Source organism: Protopterus annectens, chromosome 8.part0, assembly GCF_019279795.1.
Source record: "Protopterus annectens isolate FY-2018-M chromosome 8.part0, PAN1.0, whole genome shotgun sequence".
NCBI classification, from domain to species: domain Eukaryota; kingdom Metazoa; phylum Chordata; order Ceratodontiformes; family Protopteridae; genus Protopterus; species Protopterus annectens.
The window spans coordinates 108,491,064-108,515,329 of NC_056741.1; positions in this window are offsets into that span (position 1 = coordinate 108,491,064).

The window sequence follows — 24,266 nt, forward strand, 5'->3', positions numbered from 1 at the left end:
TTAAAACAGCTAGGTACTGATGTACCTCTTGATAAGATGGATAGATGCATGGCTTACATATAGGACATGGCAAGTATCATACAGCAATTGCACAATCGAAATTCTTGGTTATAGTCAGTGTGTCCCACAAGGCTCTATCCTAGGCCCAAACTTGTTTAGATTTGTCTTTACACCTATCTTTTTTCATCAGAGTTGTTCTACAGTCTGCATGCAAATGACTTGAAATTAGGTATACTGATCACATGCTTTACAGATGGGTCATGTCTGCAAAATAACTTGAATAAATTGACCATTTGGGCACAGAAGCATAATATGCTGAGAAATACATCAAAAAGTATGCATAGAAGATTTGGAAGACATAAATAGAAAGGTGAATATTAAATACAGCACACAGTGATTGAAACTGTAGATTCATTCATGGATCTAAGTATATAGGTAGATCCAGCATTCAATTTTACTAATCATATCATAATCCCTGCCTGGAGTACAGTTAGATGTGGAATGAGTCAGTTTATGGAACATTAAGTCTGTGATTTAAGCAATGCTCCTTCCATTTGCGTACTGATCAGCAACATGCACACAGTCCAAAAAAATGCCACTGTGCATGCCCATACACTTAATTAAGCAGAGAGCAAATCCATGGCTCCTCACGCAATTTTGCTTAAAATTACATATATATGTATATATTATTATATTTATATACATATATGTATATCGTGTGTGTGTGTGTGTGTGTGTGTGTGTGTGTGTGTGTGTGTGTGTGTGTGTGTGTGTGTGTGTGTGTGTATGTGTGTGTATGTGTGTGTGTGTGTTGCCCTACATACCCAGATCATGGAGAGTAAAGCTACACCACAACACTTATAATGTAGGACAAAGGACCAAAAGGAAGGGCTCAACATCATATAACATACTTACAAAAATGTGGAAATGCTTAGACTGACATTTGTTGCAATTGGAGGACTACTGGGATATCTGAAGTTCAGAGTTCTGGCAGTCTTTTCTCATATCATGTGTAAATGATACCACATTTGACAGCAAACCACAATTTAGTGTAAAACACACACAAGTAAGAGTCAAACCTGTGTACTTGCATCAAACGTCTTGACTGTGTTGATTCATACCGAGTCTCTCTGAAAGAAAATGTGGAAACCTTACAAATGTATGGTATAGTATATGAATATGTACATATATTGTGAAGCCATATGTTTGTATCTATGGCAGCAACAACACCCACGTTTACTACAGCCCCCTGTGCCTTCTGGATTTCAGCACACATACCTCAACAACTGAACAAGTTGTGCAATGTATTATGCTGTGTGCACACTCATTGACAGGGCTAATTTAGTTTTGCCACAAGCTTGTCCATCCAAATGCAAAATGACACATATGCCCAATACTGGTACTACTGTCACATAGCTAGGCTACAAAATAATTTTCTGACTGTTAGGCTACTAGATGCAGATGACAGTAGGAAGCAATGTGATTCTGCAGGCCTCACAAGCTGTTCAACACAGAGCTTGTATATCTTCTCTAGCAGTATTTCACCTGCAGTCATTTACACACCAGACTTGAGCCATGGCATATGCAATAAGTACTGTGCTCTATAGTGTTTAAGACTTGATAGGAAGGGGTTCTAATCTCTCTCCAGCCCATTTGGTGTGTTAGTGTGAGTATGTGAATCCCCCACTGACTTACAACATGCAATGGTTCTGCACGTTACTGGCCCTTGCAGTTGATACAGACCCCCAAACTTGTCCTCCACAAGACTTGCTAATGTCATCTACATCAGGCTTAAGCCATGGCTCATGGATTAAGTGCTGTCATCTATAGTGTATAAGACTAGATAGGTAGGGAGCTAGGGGTTCTAATCTCACTCCAGCCCACGATGTGTTTGTGTGTGTATGTACATCTCCCTACAGAACAACTGTGAATCTCCCACTGCCTTACAAACTGCAATGGTTCTGTACTTTTTGGCCCTTGCAGTTTATGCAGGCCCCTAAACTCATCCATGTCAATGTCAGACTTAAGCTGTGACACATGTATTAAGTACTGTGCTTTGTAGTGTGTAACATTAGATAGGTAGGGGTTCTATTCTCACTCCAGCCCACTTAGTGTGCCCATGTGTGTACATGCAACTTCCTAAAAAATAAATACGACTCCAGCACTTGCAAGCCGGCAGGGTTTGGCACTGTTTTCGGCCTAGCAGGTGATGCAGGCCTCCAAACTGTAGTTCTTCACAAGGCCTGCTGATGTCATCTATCATAGAAGTACATAAAGCCATGTTAATGCCAAATGTAAGCTGTGGCGCATGTGTTAAGTACAGTGATCTGTAGTGTCTAAGACTATATAGGTAGGGGTTCTAATCTCACTCAAGACAACTTGGTGTGTGCTGTGCAGTGTTCTGTACACATAAGTAGGTAGTGGTACTATTCTCACCACAGCCAAGTTGGTGTGTGTGTGGATGTTAGAGCATTTTACATCAGCTTATGGGATCACAGAATCATTGGAATTTACTAAGCTAATGGCCCTAGGGTCCTTATAATCCTAGCCCAGTTGTTGCCCTTATTTAAACAATCAACACCTATTGCTCCTGTCCAAAGAGACACAGGTGGAACCCCCGTGGTGAAAGTATGGTCAGCTATTCAATCATAAAGATTGCATTTGAAGAGGGGCAATGAGGAGCTCTGTTTGGCATGAAGTGGGAGTCTGTTTTAAAGGTGTGTTAAACTCTGGTAGACAAATATCTCCCTCCAGCAGGTTTTATTAATATCACATATCAGGTTAAGGTCTTTACAGCGGGTAACCTGTGTAGCATTTGACTTACACATATGCAGCATTTCCAATAAAGCGGGGTCAGAGATCGTTTTATATGTAAGGCAGTGATCACCTCTTTGTAGTGTGTATGACAAACACTAAAGTGACAATGATTTCAGATGATCCCCATGGACAGATGGTGAAGACCTGACTTTCCCTTGTGAGAAACATTTGTGGTCTCTTCAATTGCTGTAGGTGCTTGGAAAAGTACATACCAAAAAGGCCAGTGCACTCAAATATTGGTCTGATGAGGGAAGAGTACATGGAGGTTATAACATCTTTTTTTCTGGAAAGAATGCAGTCACTTATGACATGAGCAGGATAGAATGCTCTTCTTGCCACTGTGGAGACATGGTGATCTAAGTTAAGTTAGCTGTCTACCTGTGTGCCCAGGTCCCCCACCCCTGAGCATGTACGTCAGGTATTGCTATTGATGTGGTACTTAGCAGGAACATTGCTGTTACCGAAAAGTAGGATAATATATAGAGTTGCTTTGATTTTAAGGCCATGACTTTAACAACAAACATTTATTCATGTATGATCCTTGTGTAGGATGTTGACATAATTTGGAGATTCTAAAATCACTCTCAGTTTCCAGCCATCAGCAAACATTGTCAGCCACAGACATTTATGTTTTTCTTGTTCTTTGCAGAAATTGATTCCAAACAGTAGAGGACACATGACTAGACCCTGTGGAACACCACTGGTTACAGCTCTCTTATTGGAGGTGGATTCCCCTATTTTGAATATATGACTTTTATCACTGAGACAGTTAAAAACACCTTTAATGATACAAGGTTGATGCCTAGTTGGTTGAGTTTGTCAATGATGCCTGAGTGGGGGATAGTGTCAAACACCTTCGCTAAGTCCAGGTAGGTTGTATGCACAGATTTCCTCTCATCCAGGTCCTTGGTGACTGTCTCAAAGATATCCACCAGGTTTAACAGGCATGACCTCCCTCTGACAAATCCAAACTGTGAAGGGGTAACTGTATGGAGATTACCTATATGTTTGTTGATATGGTCCATGATGATTTGCCCCATTGCCTTGCAGATATAGTTAGTTAGGCTACTAGGTCTATAGTTCCTGGGGTTAGTGGATGCACCAACTCTGTGCAAGGGGATAACGGTGACTGTTTTCCAGTCAGCTGGGATGAAGCCTTTGGTTACACTATGATTACAAAGAATTCCCAATGGTGTTACTACTCCATGTTGGAGCCCATGTCTGATGAAGCCTGTGATGTTATCACATCCCATAAATGCTGTGTGTTTGTCCTTAGAGAGGTCATTCATGACCTGCTCTTTAGAGATACAAGGTATGGTACAGGTGGAAGGGATGGCATGGTATACGTTTGGTGGGACAGGGGAGTGAAGTTTTCACATAGCCTGTAGGTCAACAGGTTAGCTATGTCTTCAGGCTCAGTATAAGTGGTATCATTAACTATGAGTTCAACACAAATCTGAGGCTTTCCTTTTAGGTTACAGATGTAACTATAGAATGCCTTGTGGCTGTCATTTGTGGAGGAGGCAAATTTGGACACATACTTTGTTTTGGAGGACTTCACAACAACTATTATTTGCTTGTTTAAGTTGAGGAGGGAGTGTTTCCAGTTATGAGGGCTTCCTCCCTCCTACTCTTAGACAGCAATGTATTCCTCTTATCATAAAAACCTATTAATGGCAGTTGTCCACCACACAGGTTTGCTCTTCCATGAAGAGCTTGTTTTGCACTTATCAGGTACAGCCCAGTCAATGCAGTTATAGAGGTGTTTGTATAAAGTGTTGGCATAGAGCTTGGTATTGTTGCCAGTTTCATCTGGGGGGGTGCAGTGAATCTATTTATACCATGCCTTTGGAGGTTATAATCTGATTTGGTGAAGTTTTTTGCTTTATTTGCTGCAAGGGGGAGGTCAGGTGTGATACTTACTTTGAATGAGACCGATTTGGGGTCAGATGTCATGAGGCATGACTTCACAGTGAGGGTGCTATAATGGTCCCCATATTGGTAAGCAACTGATCTATTATGCTGGCTCCTCTTGTAAGGGTATCAATCAGCTGGTCCAGGGCATTGGAGTTAATGAAGTTGAGTAACCATTTGGCAAGTGAGTTTGAGCACAAGTAATCTACCCAGTTAGTGGGTAGTTAAAGCCATCCAAAACCATGGTGTTCAGATGTATTTTGATAGACTTGAGAAGATCCAAATAAGCAGGGGGTGTCCTTATTCATGGAAGGGCTACAGGAGGTAGCTGCCAATGACTTGAATGGGTGCCCTACAAGCAGTCAATAGCACCTAAAGTATCTCCAGGGAATTATACAGTTTAACCAGTCTGGATGTGTATGTATCCTTAATGAATATTTATACACCACCTCCATTAGTTTGCACACCTTCAGTTTGAGGTCTGAACATGTGAAAGGAGGTATAGCCTTCTAGGGCTGTGGTATCTCCACAGCCTTGAACCAGGTTTCTGTGACTGCACAAATGTCTGCATCTTCCAAGGTGGGAACAGCTTTCAGTGAGTGCAGTGTTGTGTTTACACTCCTAGCATTTAGCAGCATAACCTTGATGTTATTTGTAGATGGGATTTTACACTGGAAATTTTGCCCTTTAGACACCACCTATAAAGGGCACTATGGGGATGGCAAGAGTCTTGGCCAGTAGCCAAAATCTCAGGGGTGACAGATGAAGATCATCTCGGGAAAAACATTGAGGTCTATTGAGCATGTCATCCCAGGATAGATGATCCCCCTTAAATGACACCAGATGTTAAGCCAATTATTGAACTCAATCATCCATTTGTATTGAGGCATCATCTTAGATGAAGGTAAAATGCAGCTGAAAGCCAAAGGCATACCTGCCTGAGACACACTGTCAGAGAGCTCAGTCATGTGTCTGCATACAGTCCGGAGAGGTATGTCTCAAGTGGTACACACCAACAGGAACTATGACGTAGTCATAACAGTACATTTTGCTGGCAGACTTGAGTGCATGTGTGATGTGGCATATCATGGCACCTCACAGACAGCTCACCATGACCCTCTCTTTATCTAGCCTGGTGAGAGGGACACCAATGTGTCTCATGATGTAATCATCTATGACTAATATGTTTGATTTTGTGTTTTGCTTTAAGGGGTTGATTGGTGAGACAGTGGTGCATCAGCTATTATGTGTACTTTGTTCTGCAGAAGTAGTATTATGTGTAGCGTGTTTGTGTTTCTGCTTGTGAGGTGTCTACTGGTTAGGTATGTTACTGGCAGGGACCTCTGCATATGTAGGTATGTGTCATGTGGGTTTGGGTAGAGTACGAGGTGAGGTGTGAATGTTAGCAACTCACTCATTGTCATGTGTACTGACTAGTGTGAGAACACATGGATTCAAGGTTTTATATTGTCACATCTCTCACAGATTATGTTTGTTTGGAGTAAAAGCAGATGGTGAAGGAAGCTGTCCACATCTTATCAACAGTCAGTGATAATGCCATTAGTGATAGATTATTGCTTTTGTATATGTCACAACAGGCCATGGTTAGGCAGTGGCCTGACAGATGCTTAAATGTAACATGTTATTTCCTTTATGGTGTCATTCTAAGGTAAAACAGTACCTTTTAGTGTGGCATAACATGGTAGATTGAGTATTCTAATTTGCCAGGCATGTAGCACTTGCATAAGCCATAATCCTGCTATTAGGCAGGATCTCAATAGCATACTTACAAATGTGACAAAGTACAACTCCAGCAAAGTAAGGGTCATGCTGCTACACCCTTGGGGTTCACAGCCTCTAACACACTCTCTGTAGGCACTCTTTGCAGTGAAGATGTGGATGTCCATGCATGCACAGAAAACATGTTCAACTTTTAGTCATTACTTTGGCCTTGCAAGTCAACAATACCTGTCAAACAACCAAACAGCAAATAGATGTCATGTGAAATGATGTGGGAACACAGAATTGTGTTCTGGTAACATAAATGTACAGTATGACTTACATAGGACATGTGGGAGGGACAAACACATTGGCCAAAGGTGGCAACTCCTCTGCAGTAGGCCTTACATCCATGTCACACAGATGTCCACCATTATACTGTTGTAGGGTAGGCTGCATGAACTGCTGTGAAGCTGTTACCTAATATGGATTACTGCTGCTGCGGAGCTTGCTAGACCAACGTTGGACATCTATGTCACCTAAGACTTAACCTTATATTGTGATGCAGCAGCTGTGCTCCTTATCATCATCAGGTCAGTACCCTAGTCAAATCCTATGAGCCTTAGAACCCAAGGCATAATACATGCAAAAGTCAAATGATTGGTCTGGTTGCTAATCAAGGCACCCGCATGGAAAATGCTACATCAAGTCTACAGACCCTTGCATCATCTGGGACAAGTGTGTGGATCAACAAACAGGTTGTGGCCTGCTTCTTATCTTGAGCTTGGTTCTAATGTTTTGCTTCTGGTGAGAGAAAAGGAATAGAATATTTGTATCCCAGCAGAGTGAGGCCATGGTGATACTGGCAGTAGTAGTAGCCAGGCAGCAGCAATTCAGGTGACTTCTCTCTTTTCAGCATTCTTCAGAAGGTAATTGTTTTCAGTAAGCACTGCTTGATTAGTGTCTAACTTCAGAATAACTGCATAAATACTCCATCCTATTAGTTTCCCCCTTCAGTGTTTAGCGGTGGTTTGTACAGACTCTGACACTTTGGGTGACATTTTTCTTGGAAACCATGATGGAAATAGCTGCAATACTGAGTTGCACACAGAGCAACCAGCATCCAATGACAAAGTCAAAGTCAAAATCAAAGTAAACTTTATTGTCGATAAGATATACACAGCAGTGCAAGCTGAATAAAATTATGTTGCTTTGGTCCCTCTGCAACACATAGGTTGAATGACAGTAAGACTAATACACATACAGTAATAATTAAAATATTAACAACACGATAAATTACCACAACTGGACAGGAAGACATTAGACAATACTGTACTAGTAGGTATTGCAAGACTATAACTTCACATTGTGATTGCTTAGAATATTGTACTTCATCAGATGTAGTATGATATAGTCTGGTGTTCATATTGCACATGTGTGGAGTGGTGACTCAATCCTGACTATTTCATATTCAGGAAGTAATAGCATAAGAAAGAGGTACTGCAAGCACAGCTCGCTGGATGTTTGTAAATAATTATGTCATTTGTGAATATCAAACTAATTTATACAAGATGCTAGTGTTACAAATGTATTATAACTGTATACCACGTGTATATCAAACTGCTCTGTATGGATGTTTATGTTGAAAAAGCAGTTGCAAAGTGCCTGTGTTTAAAATATATTTACAGTGAAATCCTACTGGAAGAGAACTGAAATGTACATATACTATTGTAACTATTTAAATGTATATGTTCACAGAGGTAACTGGAGGGTTAACTTCAGCCCAGCAAACTTTAGAAAAACATTTGAAATTAAATCACCTTATAGGCTAGGCCATAAAAGATGAATGCATCCAGAGACACAAAGTCTGTACTAGGAAGCTTTCTGTATTGTCCTTGGAGTAAACTAATCATTACTCTGAAAGCATGGAGAATGCAATTATTTTATGATTTTCAGCACCTGCCAAACATCTGAGTAAATATCCTTGTCTATGTATTTTTACAGGTAGCTGCTAAATACTGCCAGCTTCAGCAATGGGTGTTTTGCCTGAGAAGTAGAAATCAGATTACCAGAAATTATGTCATTCTGCAAGCTATCCCAGCAGTAATATTTTATATGTCTTTCAGTGAGACAGAGCATTCTGCATTCTGTCTTAGACCTGACAACAACAAGAACCATTCATTACATCTGCCTTACTCTATAGTAAGTGAGTTACTGGGGAATAGTATAATTCTCTTACATTCAGTCAGGAAAATAGTGAAGTTTGGTTTAAATATTTTTCTTTATTTGTCTGAGCCTGTCCTGCAATGTTGTTTTAAAATATTCCCTGTGATTCTCAACTCTGATGTCACTGTGAATATATACTTAACATTTTCTTGCTCTTTTATTATTTGTTCTTCTGGCTTTTCCAAATTAAGGGTCACCACAATGGATCACCCGTCTGCTCATGATTGGCAGTAGCGTTTTACAGTGTTGAGTTGACAGCCCATGCCCAACCTTCCACAGAAGGCACACACACACATGCACTCATGTCTAGGGCCAATTTAGAATGTCCAATCAACCTGCAGCATGTCTTTGGGATGTGGGAGGAAATTGGAGCACCTGGAGAAAACCCACACGACTACAGGGAGGATATGCAGACTCCGCACAGAAGGCACTCCAACCAAGGATCAAACTGGAGAACCTCTTGGTGTGAGGCAGCAACGCTAACCACTGCACCACCAAGGCTGCCCATCTTTTATTATTTATTGTTATATATATATATTTGAACCTTTTATTGTGGCTGATCTTTGTAGAGCTATTTAAGTTTTGAGAGTACTTGTATATTTATTCAGTGACACTCTGTGGGCCACTACTAATAGCCTTGGTCTTGGTCAAACTGCCATTTGTATTAATATTAATATTACTATTAATAATAATATTAATATTAATATTAATATTAATATTAATATTAATATTAATATTCATATTACACAGTAAAATTGGTTATCCTTTATTTAGGGCCTTAAAATAGCTGTTGAGGAGTGACTGGTGTCCGTGGAAGCTACGTTTATAGTTGAGGCATAGGTAGCAAACCTGTGCCAGACATTCCCAGGTGTGTGTGTGTGTGTGTGTGTGTGTGTGTGTGTGTGTGTGTGTGTGTGTGTGTGTGTGTGTGTGTGTGTGTGTGTGTGTGTGTGTGTGTAAATCAAACCTCAAAGAGTGTATGTGTCAACTACTTGGACAGGGACACTAAACACTGGTTTGACAGAGAGAGTGATGGAGGTCTTGGCTTGGTCACTCAGCTGAGATCTCAACTCTACAGCTGTGCTAGTGGAGAGTCTTACAAGAGATTTTCATAAAGAGGGAAAAACTAGCCCCAGACTGACTGCGGTCTCTGTGTGCTCTTAAGGGAAATTGCACTTGATGCAGAGAGCTGAATCTGGAAATATTGTGTGTGTACCTGTCATCCTGTCATTGAACTTCCCCCACAGGTGCCAGTGGTGAGGATTGAGGCTCCTTGATTATTGGTGCAATGGAGAGTCATCACAGCAGCATATTGATCTAATTATTCACTGTCATGCCCAGCATTCAAGTTCAGCAGCTTTATGGATAGAGGGAAGAATCTCCTGTTCAGTCTAGATGTTTTGCATTGTAAACTCCAATACCACCTGTCTGAAGAAAGGTGGAAGAACATGCCATGGGCAGAGTGATTGAGATTGTTGATTATCTTCCTAGCCCTTCCCACACATTGAGTCTCATGTAGATCACCCATGGATGGCAACGAGAAGCCAATGACTTTTTTCTGCTGTCCTCACTACCCTCAGGAGACCCTTGCTGTCAGATGCTTTGCAGTTACCATACCAAACTATGATGTTATTTGAGAGGATGCGCTTGATGGTCCCCCTGTAGAAGGCTTTGAGAATGGACTGAGACAAGTTTGCCTTCCTCAGTTTCTATAGGAAGTGCGGATGTTGTTGTGCCTTCTTCACTGTGTGGCTAATATGAGTCAACCAGAATAGGTCATCTGAGATGTGCACCTCAGGAATGTGGTGTTTTTAAGTCTTTCCACTGCCATCCCCTTAATTTTAAGAGGATGATGTATCTCCTGAGTCCTCCTGAAGTTCACTATTAATTCCTTAGTCTTGCTTACATTTAAGGCCAGATTGTTGCTGTCACACCAGCCTATCAGATGTGCCACTTCATCCATGTAGGGTGTTTCCTCATAATTTCTGACAAAACCTATGACAGTGTCATCATCTGCAAATTTGATGATTTTGTTGGATTCATGCTTGGCCATGCAGTCATGCATCAACAAGGTGAGCAGCAGAGGACTCAGGGTGCAGCCTTCTGGGACACCTGTGCTCAGTGTAATACAGACTGAACTATTTCCCACACACAGTTTTTGGGGTCTGTTGATGAGAAAGTTTAGTATCCAGTTACACAGGGCGATGTTGATGCCCAGCTGGATCAGCTTCAGTATCAGATTCTGGGGGATGACAGTGTTAAAAGCAGAACTAAAATCAATGAACAGCATTCTAACATAGCAATTCTTGTTCTCTAGGTGTTCCAAGGATTAATGAAGTGCTATAGCTATTATATCAGCCATGCAGTGATTAGATCTATAAGTAAATTGTAATATATCCAGTGTTGCAGGTAGGCTTGAAGAGATATGGTTCTTGACCAACTGCTCAAAACACTTCATTAGTGTTAATGTGAGAACAACTGGCCAGTAATCATTTAGACTTGTCATTTGAGATTTCTTGGGTAAGGGAATGATTGTCGTATTTTTTTAAGCAACTGGCTACAATGGTTAGTTGAAGGGATGTGTTGAATATATCTGTTAGTACAATGGACAGTTGGGTAGCACAGTCTCTTAGAACCCTTCCCATAATATTATCAGGACCAATTGATTTTCTTGGGTTTACTCGCCTCAGGGTCTTCAGAACATCAAATGTTCTTAGACATAGCACCTCTTCACCCTGTTCAACAGGGAGCTTATTTGTGACAGTGTTGTTGTCCATATCAGGTAGGTGTTTAGTTTGTTCAGAAATTCTGTGTTGTCATCATATGGGGAGGATACAGGTCTGTAGTTGTTTATAGTTTGTTTGCTTTGCCAGAGATATCTGGAACCTCTACTTAAATTTGCTCTGGCCTCTCTTAGGGCATCCTTGTCTTTTGAATTAAATGCAACATTTCATGCCTTTAGGAGCTAATATACTTCACCAGACAGCCAGGGTTTCTGATTAGCATGCATGCTGATATATTTGATGGCTGCTATATTTTTATTTTTTATTTTATTTTACATTTGTTGTCCGGGAAAGTCTGACTAGGCTCCACAGAGCCTGTTTTCAGTGGAGGCTCGAGGAGAAATGCTCCAGGTGCATGTCTTTGGAATGTGGGAGGAAATGGGAGTAGCTGGAGGAAACCCACGCAAATGCAGGGAGAACATGCAAACTCTACACAAAAGGCACCCAAGCCAAGAATCAAACCAGAAAACCTCTTGCTGTGAGGTGACAATGTTAACTGCTGCACCACTGTGCCACCCAATATCATCCACATACTTTGAAATATAGGCCATTACAGATTCTGTATACTCCTCCAAATTAATTTGGTGGCTCCTCATACCTGCATCTCTAAACACTGAGCAGTTCATACGTTTGAAACAGTCCTGTAGTACCAAGACTGCTCCCTCAGGTCATATCCTTATTTGTTTGGTTGTAGGTTTGCCCCTTTTCAGCAGTGGTGTGTATGCAGGAAGCAGCATGATGGCCAGATGGTCTCAGTTGCCCAGATGTGGATAAGGTACTACTTTGTAGGCCAGTTTTACATTTGAGTACACCTTATCCTTCTCCCCTCTAGTTGCAAAATTCACATGTTGATGGTAATGGAGTATAAGGTTTTCAAGTCAGCTTGACTTGAAATCACCCGCAATTATAGGGGCACACTTAGGGTTCTTATTCTGAAGATGATTTATTGACAGATACAGAATGTTCAATGCCACATTGGTATTAGCACTACGGGATGTAAACAGCTGTTATGCTCATCCCATTGAATTCCCTAGGCAAGTAAAAAGGTCTGCAGTTTAGTGACATGAGCTTAGTGTTCTCTGAGCAGTGAAATGTGATTATTTTACACTGTGTACACCAGTTGTTGTTGATACACAAAAACATTCCTCCACAAGATTTGCCACAGACAGACTGATTTCTGTCAGCATGAAATAATGACATCCCCTCCACATATATTGTACTATCATTCATAACGGAGTTCAGCCAAGTTTCAGTGAACACAAGTAAGCAACTATTTCTCACGATTGTGTGGAAAGATCCACCTTTAAGTAGTCCATCTTGCTCTCCATTAAGCACACATTTGCCAGCAGCATGCAAGGAAGTGCAGGCCTGTGTGGATTTCTTATCAGTCTGGCCTTAATCCCTGCTCTAGAGCCTCTCTTTCTTGATCTTTCACATCTTTTCCTTTTAATACACTTCCCATGTGTGATTGCCGACTGTTTAGACAGGTTTGACAGCTTTCTGCAATTCTGACCATATTACAATAAGATTCCAAGCTGCAGTAGTTCTTGGAATGTGTTTGAGTTTACAGGCCTTTCTGCTAGCAGTTCAACAGACATGCAAGACAGAGAGATATGAGATCAGATTTCCAGACGATTCTTGACATTGTAGTTAATCATGCCTTCATTTCTTGCCATTAAATCTGTTTATGGGGACAAGCACTGTCCCATAGTTGCAGAACAAATACTTGTGACATTCAGTAACATTGAGTGATATTTTCAATGCAAGTGTTCAGTCAGTAAAAAAGCATTTGCTGCCACGGATATGAGGTTTGCCACTGTGACCTTTACCACCTTGGTGGATTTCGGCATGCTGAGTCAATGTAGAAATTGCCTCATGTTTACCAACAACCACTTCATTCTCAAACCAACTGATATGGTATGTCAGAGATGTGTATACACAATGTCACTGGAGGCAAAGCTATCACAAGAAAGTAATCATAATGTCAATAAGGTAGTCAGTGGTACACATGCAGACCCATCACACAAAATTCAAAGCAGACATGAGCTGAGGTATTGACATGTAACCTTCATAAATAACAAAGACCTCATAGAGAAAGTTCAGATAACAAATACCCACAGCAGCCCCATATGCACTCTGTAAAATCAACACACACACATGTCAGCATGTACAGCTATATCTCATGGAGGGCCAACCTATAAGCCCATAAGGCAAGCAGACACACAATCCAACATTCTAGACATCGGAGACTTCATTGTGAGACATACTGATGTCCCTCTCACCAAACTCAGTAAGGAGAAATGCACAGTCACTTGCTTATCATTGGCTGTGATCCATCACTTTATTTATGCTCCCATGTCATTGAACGGCAAATAACACAAACTCAACATGTCAGAGCTACAAGTATATTAACAGCCCCACAACCCCCCTACTTTGCTGCTTCCACTCCTAGTTCCCCCCTTAATTCTTACCCCCTTCTTTGTTGCTTTTACTCTTAGTTCTCCCCTTATTCTACCCCCTATCTTGAAACTTGAAAGCCCCTTCCTCCCTTTACCTGTTTCTCTCCCTGGGGTCTCTACTGCTTTAGATTGACTGACCACTAGGTGACGCTCATCTACCTTCTTACTGTCCCCACTACCTTACCCTCTCATTCCTCATCTCCCCTAAAACAGCCCTCTAACTTCTTTTCCTCTGCTCTCTCCCTCACTACTGTCCTAGGATTACCTATCCACTCTTCATTTTATAACTGCCCTCCTCTATCCTTTTTTGTTTAAGTCTCTTACCTTCTCCCTCTGCCTTTCTCCTTTACATCTACCCTCCACTCCATTTCTCTTTAAATCTTTCTTCCTATTCACATCTCTGCTAAACTTACCTTCTGACTATTCACTCCTTACTGATTGTCTTCCTCACTTTCTCCTCCGCTGGCTCTTCCCGCTCCATTCGCCCTGCGGGCTCACTCTGCTCCCCTACCCTGCCCCCAAATCTCACCAGCCCCCAGCACCTCAACATTTATCCCTCACTTTCTCCTCCCACCATTCCTATTAACCATTCACAGTCTTCTTCTATTATCCCTCAATCTTACATCAATTAGCCAATCTCAACCCCCCTCTAATTTCCCCACCCACTCTTACACCTCCCTTTTCTCTTACTCCTCCCCCTTCTCATTACACTTAATCTTCCCCTCTCCTATCCACAATTTATATCTCCCTTCCACTTCCTTACCTTCTCTCCTCAACTAAGCTTACAACTTAATTTCTTATTTCTCCCTTCCTTATTCCCACCCATTCCAAACATGCCCTCCCAAATCCTCTTTACTTCCTGACTCCCCTGCTCCCTTCTCATCTTACTAATTCCTCTCTATCATGCTACTTCATACTCCTCAAAAGCTCCCACATACACACCTTCTACTCAAACTATCCCTTTCACTCACCCACAACCTCTTCTACTCTCTCATTTCCACTCCATTTTCCCCTCCCTTATCCCACCAAACCTACTACACATTTTCCATCCCAAACTATTCTCCACCTCTTCAAAAACCTTCTCTCTTACATTTCCACTAACCCCAAACAACTTCCTACAATCTAAACTTAAAAGGCAAAAAGTTATCTTGTGTAATATCCTAGCCTTATCTGGAGACATACATCCTAACCCTGGCCCCTGCCTCAGTACTAACAACTCCTTCCCCTTCCTCACCTACTTCAATTAAGCCTCTCCCCCTTCTCCTTCTTCTCCTACTTCCTCTCTTAGCACCCTTAAGGTCTTCACTATCAATGCCCAGAGCCTTAACAACAAAATTCGCCATGTTCATGCTTGGATCAATCATAACCAACCTGGCATCTTAGCCATCTCAGAAACCTGGCTAAAACCTCATATCTCTGATTCTGAAATCTTACCTCCAGGTTTCCATATCCTCAGAAGTGACTGATAGGTTCATAGGTTCATACTAGGCTATCTGCCCTAGGGCATTTATAAGCCTAGCCAGAGTGTGTGTGGCTTTCACCACCCCTTAGGATGAGAATACTATACCCATTAGTTTGCTGTGCCTCTGTCCAGCAGTGATACAGAGATGATTCCCGGGGTAAACCTACGATCTCCCATCCACTCGTCAAGATTTCTCTTGAACAGAGTCAGTGAGGGGCTCTGCCTCACATGGACTGGGATTCTGTTCCATAGTGTAAGGAGTCTCTGGGTGATGAATCTGTCCCTCCAGCACGTCCTATTTATATCCGTGTTGAGGTTTAAGTCTCTTGCTCTCGTGGCTCTGGTGGATTTGGATTTTTTGAGGTGGAGCATGTCCATTAATTCGGGTTGGACATGGCCTTGTATGTCAGGCACAGATCACCTCTGAGCAGACAGTATGCGACTGAATAGAGCTGGAGTTTCTTCAGTCGGGCATCGTATGACATATGTTTGAGCCCCTTTATCCTTTTGGTGAGGAACTTTTGGGGTCTTTCCAACTGCTGCAGGTGTCGGGTAAGGTACATTCGAATGGGGCGTTGTACTCAATCATTGGTCTGATAAGTGAAGAGTACAGGGGTACAATGACCTCTCCTGATCTGGATGTGAATCCCTTCATGATCAGGTGGGCAATGTAGTAGGTCTTCCTAACCACTTTGGCAATGTGAGTGTCAAAAGAGAGGTTACTGTCAACTTGGGTCCCCAGGTCCCTGATAACTTCTTCCGTGTTTAATGGATTACCACCTATGTGGTAATTAGGGGTTACCTTGTTTTTCCCAAAGGGCATGACTATACATTTTTTGGCATTTAGCTTAAGGCCATGGCTCTGGCACCAGTTATCCATTTCTATGAGACCTCTCTGGAGGATGTCTGTGTCTGATGGAGTGTCAATTATGGTGCCCAGTTTGCAGTCATCTGCAAATTTTGTCAGCCACAATCCCCCTATGTTTCCCTGCACTTCAGAAAAATAAATGCCGAACAAGAGGGGGCCCAGGACTGAGCCCTGTGGGACACCGCTCATGACCGGCTTAGAGTCTGACATGGCACCAGCAACTCTAACCCTGTGTGTTCTGTCCTTGAGCCAGTTTGCAACCCATCTTGTGACATATGGGTTTACATGTAAGCTGGTGAGCTTTTCTATGATGCCCGAGTGGGGTATTGTGTTGAACGCTTTTGCTAGGTCAAGGTAGGCTGTGTGAACTGCCTTACCCTCATCAATGGCCTTAGTGACTGTTTTGAAAAAGTCGACCAAGTTCAAGAGGCAGGATCTGCCCTTGACAAAGCCAAATTGGGTAGGATCCAGTGTCTGTAGGTCCCCAATGTCTTTATTTATGAGTTCCATTATGATCCTCTCCATAGCTTTGCAGACAAGGCTCGTCAAGCTTATGGGCGGTAATTTCCAGGGTCCGTAGAAGCACCGCCTTTGTGGAGTGGGACCACAGTTGCCGTATGCCATTCTTTAGCACGTATCCTGTAGTAAGGCTAAGATTAAACAGCAGCCTTATGTGTGGGTTTAGTTCCTCATTGATTTCGTGTATCACACAGCCGGGCACACCGTCCGTTCCCATTGATTTTGTGTTTTTGCTTTAGAGAGAGCAGCTCTCACCTGGGCATCTGAGATGTTTGGGAGGCTAGACTCTGGTGGGATAGATATTTCTCCTTTGTGGGGAGGGAGGGAGAAATTTGCACTGAACCTGTCTGCCAGTATGTTGGCAATCTCTGTGGGTTCAGTGATTTCTTTATCATTTTGGACTAATTCTGAGCATATCTGGGAGTTTCCACCCAGGTTTCTAACATAGCTAAAGAAGGCTTTATGATTGTCTTTTGTGTCATTAGCGATTTTTCTCTCAAAGTTGGCCTTGGATGATTTTATGAGTGATCGTAGTTTTTGCTAGTATTGATCAGAGATGCCTTCCCTTTTAGGGATTTTGCTCTGTCATGTAGTAGCTTTCTCCTCTTATTGTAGAGTTTGTTTATGGCTGGGGTCCACCAGACTGGGTGCCTGCCTTTGGTGGAAAGGGTCTTGATTTTATTAGGGATTGCTTGATCCATACATTCCTGGAGGTGCTCGTAGAAGGCATTTGTAAGGGTTTCAGCAGAGTGGGTTGTGGTTTCCACTGGCTCGGGGGCCTTGAAGGATACCACTCCAGTCTTAAGAAGTGTGAAGTTTGCTTTTGAGAAGTTCTTCACTGTGGTCTTTTTTGCTGGGGGTGGGGGCGGGATGTGGATCTCCAATGAGATTAATTTATGGTCTGATCTCACCAATGAGGGATATACTTCGGTGTGGAGCATTTTGTCCCCATGTTTGTGATGATCAGGTCTAGTATATTTTCTCCTCTTGTGGGAATGGTGACTAGTTGTTCCATAGCATTTGAGTTTATGAACTCAAGGAACCTTTGGGCTAGGGTGTTGGGGCTTGAGTAATGTTCCCAGTCTATGTTTGGGTAGTTGAAGTCACCCAATATGATGTTGTTTGGAGAGACATTCATACTCTCCAGTGTCTTCAGGAAGGCTGTGTGGGTTTCCTGAGTTTGAGAAGGTGGTCTTTAGCATGTTACAAACTGTAGGGCAGTTTTACCTATGGTTAATTGCACCTGGATGGTCTCCGATGCTTTGTGCATTGCCACTAACCTGGAGGTGTGGGTATCCTTTATGAATATGGATACTCCCCCTCCTTTTGTGGTTCGGTCTGGATTTTGGGGCCGGAACGCATGATATGAGGTATAACCTGATAGTGCTGGGGTGCTCTCAGGAGCCTTGAACCAGGTTTCAGTCACAGCACAGACATCAATATTCTCCATACTGAGGAGGGCTTCGAGGGCGTGCATCTTGAGGTTTAGACTTCTGGCATTGAGCAGTATTACCCTTAGTTTTTCTCCATTTTTGTTTTCTAGGGCGGTAGGTTTATCATTTGAGCCTTGCCTAAAAAGGCACTATGGGGGTGGCAAGAGCCTTTGCCAATATCCGAAGCCCAGGGTGACAGGTGCAAGCCGTCCCTTACTTGAAGCAGCGTGGCTTGTCAAGCATGTCATCCCAGGCAGACAGACATTGGATCCCCTTAGAATGACACCAGTAATTAAGCCAATTATTAAAGCTGATCATTTTGTCTCTGTATTGTGGCATCATTCTTGGTGAGGGTAGGATACTGCTCAGGGTCAGGGTCATACCGGCCTGGGCTACATAATCTGAGAGCTCCTCTATGTCTCTTTTCATGAAGTCCAGGTAGGTACGTCTCAGGTCGTTCACACCGGCATGGACAATGACTGAGTCATACTTGTACTTGCTGTGGAGTGACCTGAGTGCTTGTGTTATGTGGCAGATTCTAGCGCCTGACAGGCAGCTTACTGTGATCTTTTCCTTGTTCAGTCTGGTGAGTGGGACGTCAGTGTGTCTGACTATGGAGTCACCTATAACAAGTGTGTCTGGCATTGTGTTTGGCCTTAAGGGCTGTGACTGTTTAGCACACTGACTTTGAGAACTATGTGTTGCATGTCTTATGTCTTGAGGTGGCAGTTGCTTGGGTGTCTGCTTTGGAGGCCTCTGTAGTTTTGGTAGATTTTTGATCAGTGCCTCTGTGTATGTTTTTGTGTGTTTATGTGTTTGTTTTGCAGTTGTGATAGTGCTATGTGAAACTGGGTTTGTGGTGTGCGTGGTTTCCTTCTCCTCCTGTCCGGTCTTGCCAGTCCTGAGTTGAGAGAGCTCAGCCTCCAGTTTGGCTATATAGTTGCATCTCTCACATGTATTTGTGTTTTGTGGGAGAAGGAATGGGTTGTCTGTGTACATGAGGCAATTGTAACATTGCCTCAAGATGCCCAGATTCACCAGCTGAACAGGCGAGGATGCTAGCAACTGACCCTTTGACATGCTAGAAAAAGTGAAAAAGTTTGCTGTGTAACTGAGTCAGAAGGGACCTATAGGGAAATGGGCACTCAAGGGGATTCTAGGCTAATGTAGTACTTTGTTTAGTATACAAGTACTTTACCTATATAAAAATGCTTTAGGAGCAAGTGCTGAGCTTTGAGATAGAAAATAGACTGTTTAGATTGCAAGTAGAGAAGTTCTAAGGGAAAAATTGAAAAGCAGACTTTACGGAGCCAGAAATAGTTTAACCTTGTTTAACCGGCACTGCCCGATGGTGCTCTATGGGCAACTCCACGCTAAATCACGCAAAAGCGCGCTAAAGTGGGCCTTATAGCAGAGGGCTGAAAAGAGCCAGGAATTGACCCAAAACGGCCAATAGACTACAAGTTTCTGGCTGGAACCACTGCTCTAGGGACAAATAGGCTGCTCAGTGCTCCCCACTCCCAGATAGAAAAGGTGGAGGCTCTGCCCTAATCTACTCTAACCTTCTATCCCTAATCCCCCTGCAAATCCCAAACCCACAATTCAAAAATACTGAATTAATAACAAGTCTCCTCTGACTAAATAAACATAAAAATATCTGCATTATTTCTTTATATATCTCCCCAGGCGATAACATCTCGACCCTTGAAAATATTCTCCACTGGGCCTCATCAGAAATAAAATATGAAACCTTTATTCTAGGTGACATCAATATTGACTGGAATAAAATCAACACACCTACCCCCTCCCTAGCCATTAACCTTTACAACTTCACCCAAGTAATCAATTCTACAACCTGTCCTAACAAAAATCCACCCCCCAGGATCCATCATAGATTGGATTTTAGTCTCCCACCCAAACAAAATCACTCTCTCTGGTACTACCCCTAACACCTTCAGTGACAATCTCCCTGCCTTCATCCATCGCTCAGCTAACCCCTCCCAATACCAACATCATTACATTCAAACTCATAACCTTAGCAACTTCGACCCCACAATTTTCTCTAACATTTTTAAACAAATTAACTGGCAAATCCTAAACACTCTCCCCCTTGACAACACTGTAGAGCATTTTAACTCCATCTTCCTAAATACTCTTAACTCCCTAGCCTCCCTAAGAAACAAGCGAATCAAAGCCAATTCTGCTCCTTGGCTGACCAAAGAGACTAAACATACAATGCATCTCAGAGACAAATCCTGGAAGCTTTTTCAGAAAAGTAAACTGTCTTCTGCCTTGCTCCAATACACCCAACTCTGAGACCAAGTAAAAAAAATTAATCACCTTGGACAAAAAAACTACTACTATAAACTTCAGTCCAATAATAATAAGAACCCAAAACAATTCTGGAAATCTGTTAACTCTCTTCTCAATCCTGGGTCAAGAAATAACCCCTGCCCTGACACTAATTTAACTGACAAAGAAATGAGCTCTCACTTTAACACCTTCTTTACAGATTCTATAGCTAAGCTAACCAAAACATTTCCGAACAATAATCCTCTCAACTTCCTCAACTCTACTTCCAACATCCATAATAACTGTCCCTTCATGTTCCAGCTCAAACCAGTTTCCACAATGTTTATAAAAAACTCTTATCCAAACTAAAGCCATGCTCTAATGCCCCTGACAACATTCCCCCCTCCTTCCTCAAATGTGTAGTCGAAGGTATTGCTCTCCCAATTAGTATCTTGATCAACCGATCCTTACAAGAGTCATATGTACCCAAACTTTGGCGTTCAGCCTACATTCTTCTTCTTCACAAAGGAGGTAAAAACACCACCATTTCTAACTTCCGCCCCATTGCCCTACTCTCTCCAATATCTAAAATTCTAGAAAAATGGGTCCACCACCAACTTTTACCCTACTTAACTCAGAATCAGTTACTTACACCCACCCAACACGACTTCCGTCCCAGCCACAGCACCATAACTGCCCTACTATACTTCCTAGAAACTGTTAATCAAGCCCGAGATTCTGGACTTCCTGTATCAACTGCTCTGCTAGATCTTTCTAAAGCCTTTGACACCATCTCCCATACACACCTACTCTTTCATCTCGCCAACCTTAATCTCTCCCCTAATACTCTATCCTGGTTCTCCAGTTACCTTTCTGACAGATCTCAAGCTGTCAGATGGAAGGAATCTACCTCTTCCTTCTTGCCTACACCTACCGGTGTTCCTCAGGGATCCATCCTTGGCCCCATGCTTTTCAACATCTTTATAAATAACCTTCACACTGTCCTCCTTGACACTACAGTCATCCATTACGCTGATGACTCTACCTTAGTTTGTGCCGCCTCCAACTTTTCTGAACTTCTGACTAAAACTCAAATAGCTTTTTCCACTACAGGAAACTGGATGCACCAAAACCATCTCGCCCTCAACTCCAGTAAATCTAAAATACTAATTTTCCTGCCTACCAAGGCTTCTTCCTTTGACAAAAACTCTTTCAATGTCCTAAGCCAAACCAACACTCCTAAAGAAGTGGTCTCTTCCACAAAACTCTTTGGCATTACCATTGATGAATGCCTCAAATTCGATCACCACATACAACAAAACATAAAGAAAACCCACCAAAAGTTAGGTATGCTCTACAGGAATAATCAATTTCTTTCACACTCCTCTAGGCACACCTTGGCTATCACCTACCTCCTACCCTCTCTACTTTATGGTGCCCCACTTCTAACTAATCTGTCAGCTTCCAACACCTCAAAACTTGAAGCTTGCTTTAATAAGATCTCTAAATTTGACACTAAATCCAAAACCTCTACTCACCACTGCCTTACCTTACAATCTCTGAACTGGTTAGAACTCCCTAACCACCTTGACTATCTCCAGCTAACAACCGCTCACAGACTAATATTTTACCCAGATAAATGCCCAGCCTTATCTAACATCCTTCCCCCTTACATCGCAAACTGATCTCTGAGATCTGAGCACCAAAACCTAATCTCCATTCACAAACCTAAAAATCCCGCTGGCCAGCTTCTACTCTCCTTCTCTCTTGGTAGAAAATGAAACTCCCTCCCTCCATCACTTAGGACCATACCTAACACTGAATCCTTTAAGACCCAACTTTTCTCACACCTATCCTCCAAATGGAAATGTCCTTGCTTTCACCCTATATAAATTCAAGGGATTTTCTCCACTAAGCCCTCTATACTCTGGCACCAATCTACTATCTACTCTCATATTTCATTTCTATTTTCTGGAAAAATGGTTTTAGCTGACTTTCAGTTGACTGTAAGTATGTAAATACTGTAAATATGTAATTACCCAAGCCAAAAAAAAAAAAAAAAAAAAAAAAAAACTTACTCTGTATACTCTGCATTTCACAGCTTCTTGACTGCTTTGGACATTGTATTTTTATCACTTGCATTATGTAACCTTGATTGTACTGCCTATACTCGGCATTTCACATCTTCTTAACTGTTTTTGACATTGTACTATTATCTCTTGCATTATGTAACCTTGATTGTACTGCCTTTGGAGCTTTTCTCCCTGGGCCTCCACTGAAAATGGGTACTTCGTGGCCCAGTGGACATCCCCGGTAATCAATCTGAAAATAAATAAATAAAATAAACAGCCAGGAATGCAAACTCTCTCACACACCAGTCAGTACATATGACAATGATCAGGTTGTCATCATGCACACCTCACCTCCCACTTCACCCAAACTCACATCACACATACCTACCTATGCAGATGTCCTCACCAGAAAACTACATAAACACCAGAGACCTCCCAAACACAAACACAAACATGTTTCACATAATATGTCTACTGAACGCAACATGCATGATAGTTCACGCTCCAGTCTCTCACCTGTCAAGCCCTTAAGGGAAAACAATAAAACAAACATATTAGTCCTAAGGAATTACATTGTGAGACATACAGATGTCCCTCTCACCAGACTGGATAAGGAAGAGGTCATGGTCAGCTGTCTGTCAGGTGACATGATCCACCATATCACACATGCACTCACATATCCAAAAACAGGTACCATTGTGACTCTGTCATAGTCCATATTGGTGTGAAAGACTTTAGATGTACATCTCTGGAATATATGCAGAGAGACATGACTGAACTGTCGGACTGTGTGTCTCAGGCAGGTATGCCCCTAGCCTTAAGCTGCATTTCACTTTTACCTAGGATGATGCCTCAATACAAATGGAAAATGACTGATATCAATACTTACCTCAGTTTTTGGTGTTATGTTGGGGCGATACAGTATTGGTCAGCCTGGGATGACATAATCAGCCAATCCCAATGCTGTGCCAGACGTGGTCTTCATCTGTCACCCCTGGGATTTTGGCTACTGGCCAAGGCACTTGCCACCACCATAGTGACCTTTTAGGCAATGTCTCAAGGACAAAATCCCAGATGTGAAAATTCAATTTACAACAACCTCAAGCTTATGCTGCTGAATGCTAGGTCTCTTAACTGAAACTGCACTCACTGGAAGCAGTCCTCACCTTGCAAAACACACACATTTGCGCAGTCACTGTGACCTGGTTCATGGCTGTGAGGAACAAGCATCCCAACCATATCAGCCTACACCTCCTTCCATACATTCAGACCACAAACTGAAGGCATGAAAATTTAAGGAGGCCATGTTTCTATAGTCATTACAGATGAATACACATCTAGATTGGTGTTAAATAAAATCAAGAATTCAATACACAGGAGGTTCAGGTTCAAAAGTTTACTAGTGTACATCAGGAGGCAAAAAAAGTACAAGTACAGAATTTTGTCTAACATGAAAAACAGGAAGTACACAAACTTTATAGTCTTTACATTTAAGTTGTGCCCACCTTACTGACGTGGTATGTCACAGGGCATCTACATCACTTTAGCTTACAGTCCTCTATTCATAAAAACTGCTGATGCTGTATATTTTAAAAAATGTTTTCCTCTGGTAACAATACGGCCTTGCTATCCACCTGGTCAGACATAATGTCTTTCTGTAAAGTTACTTCTTCAAGGTTTCACATCAGTTCGAATACAATAG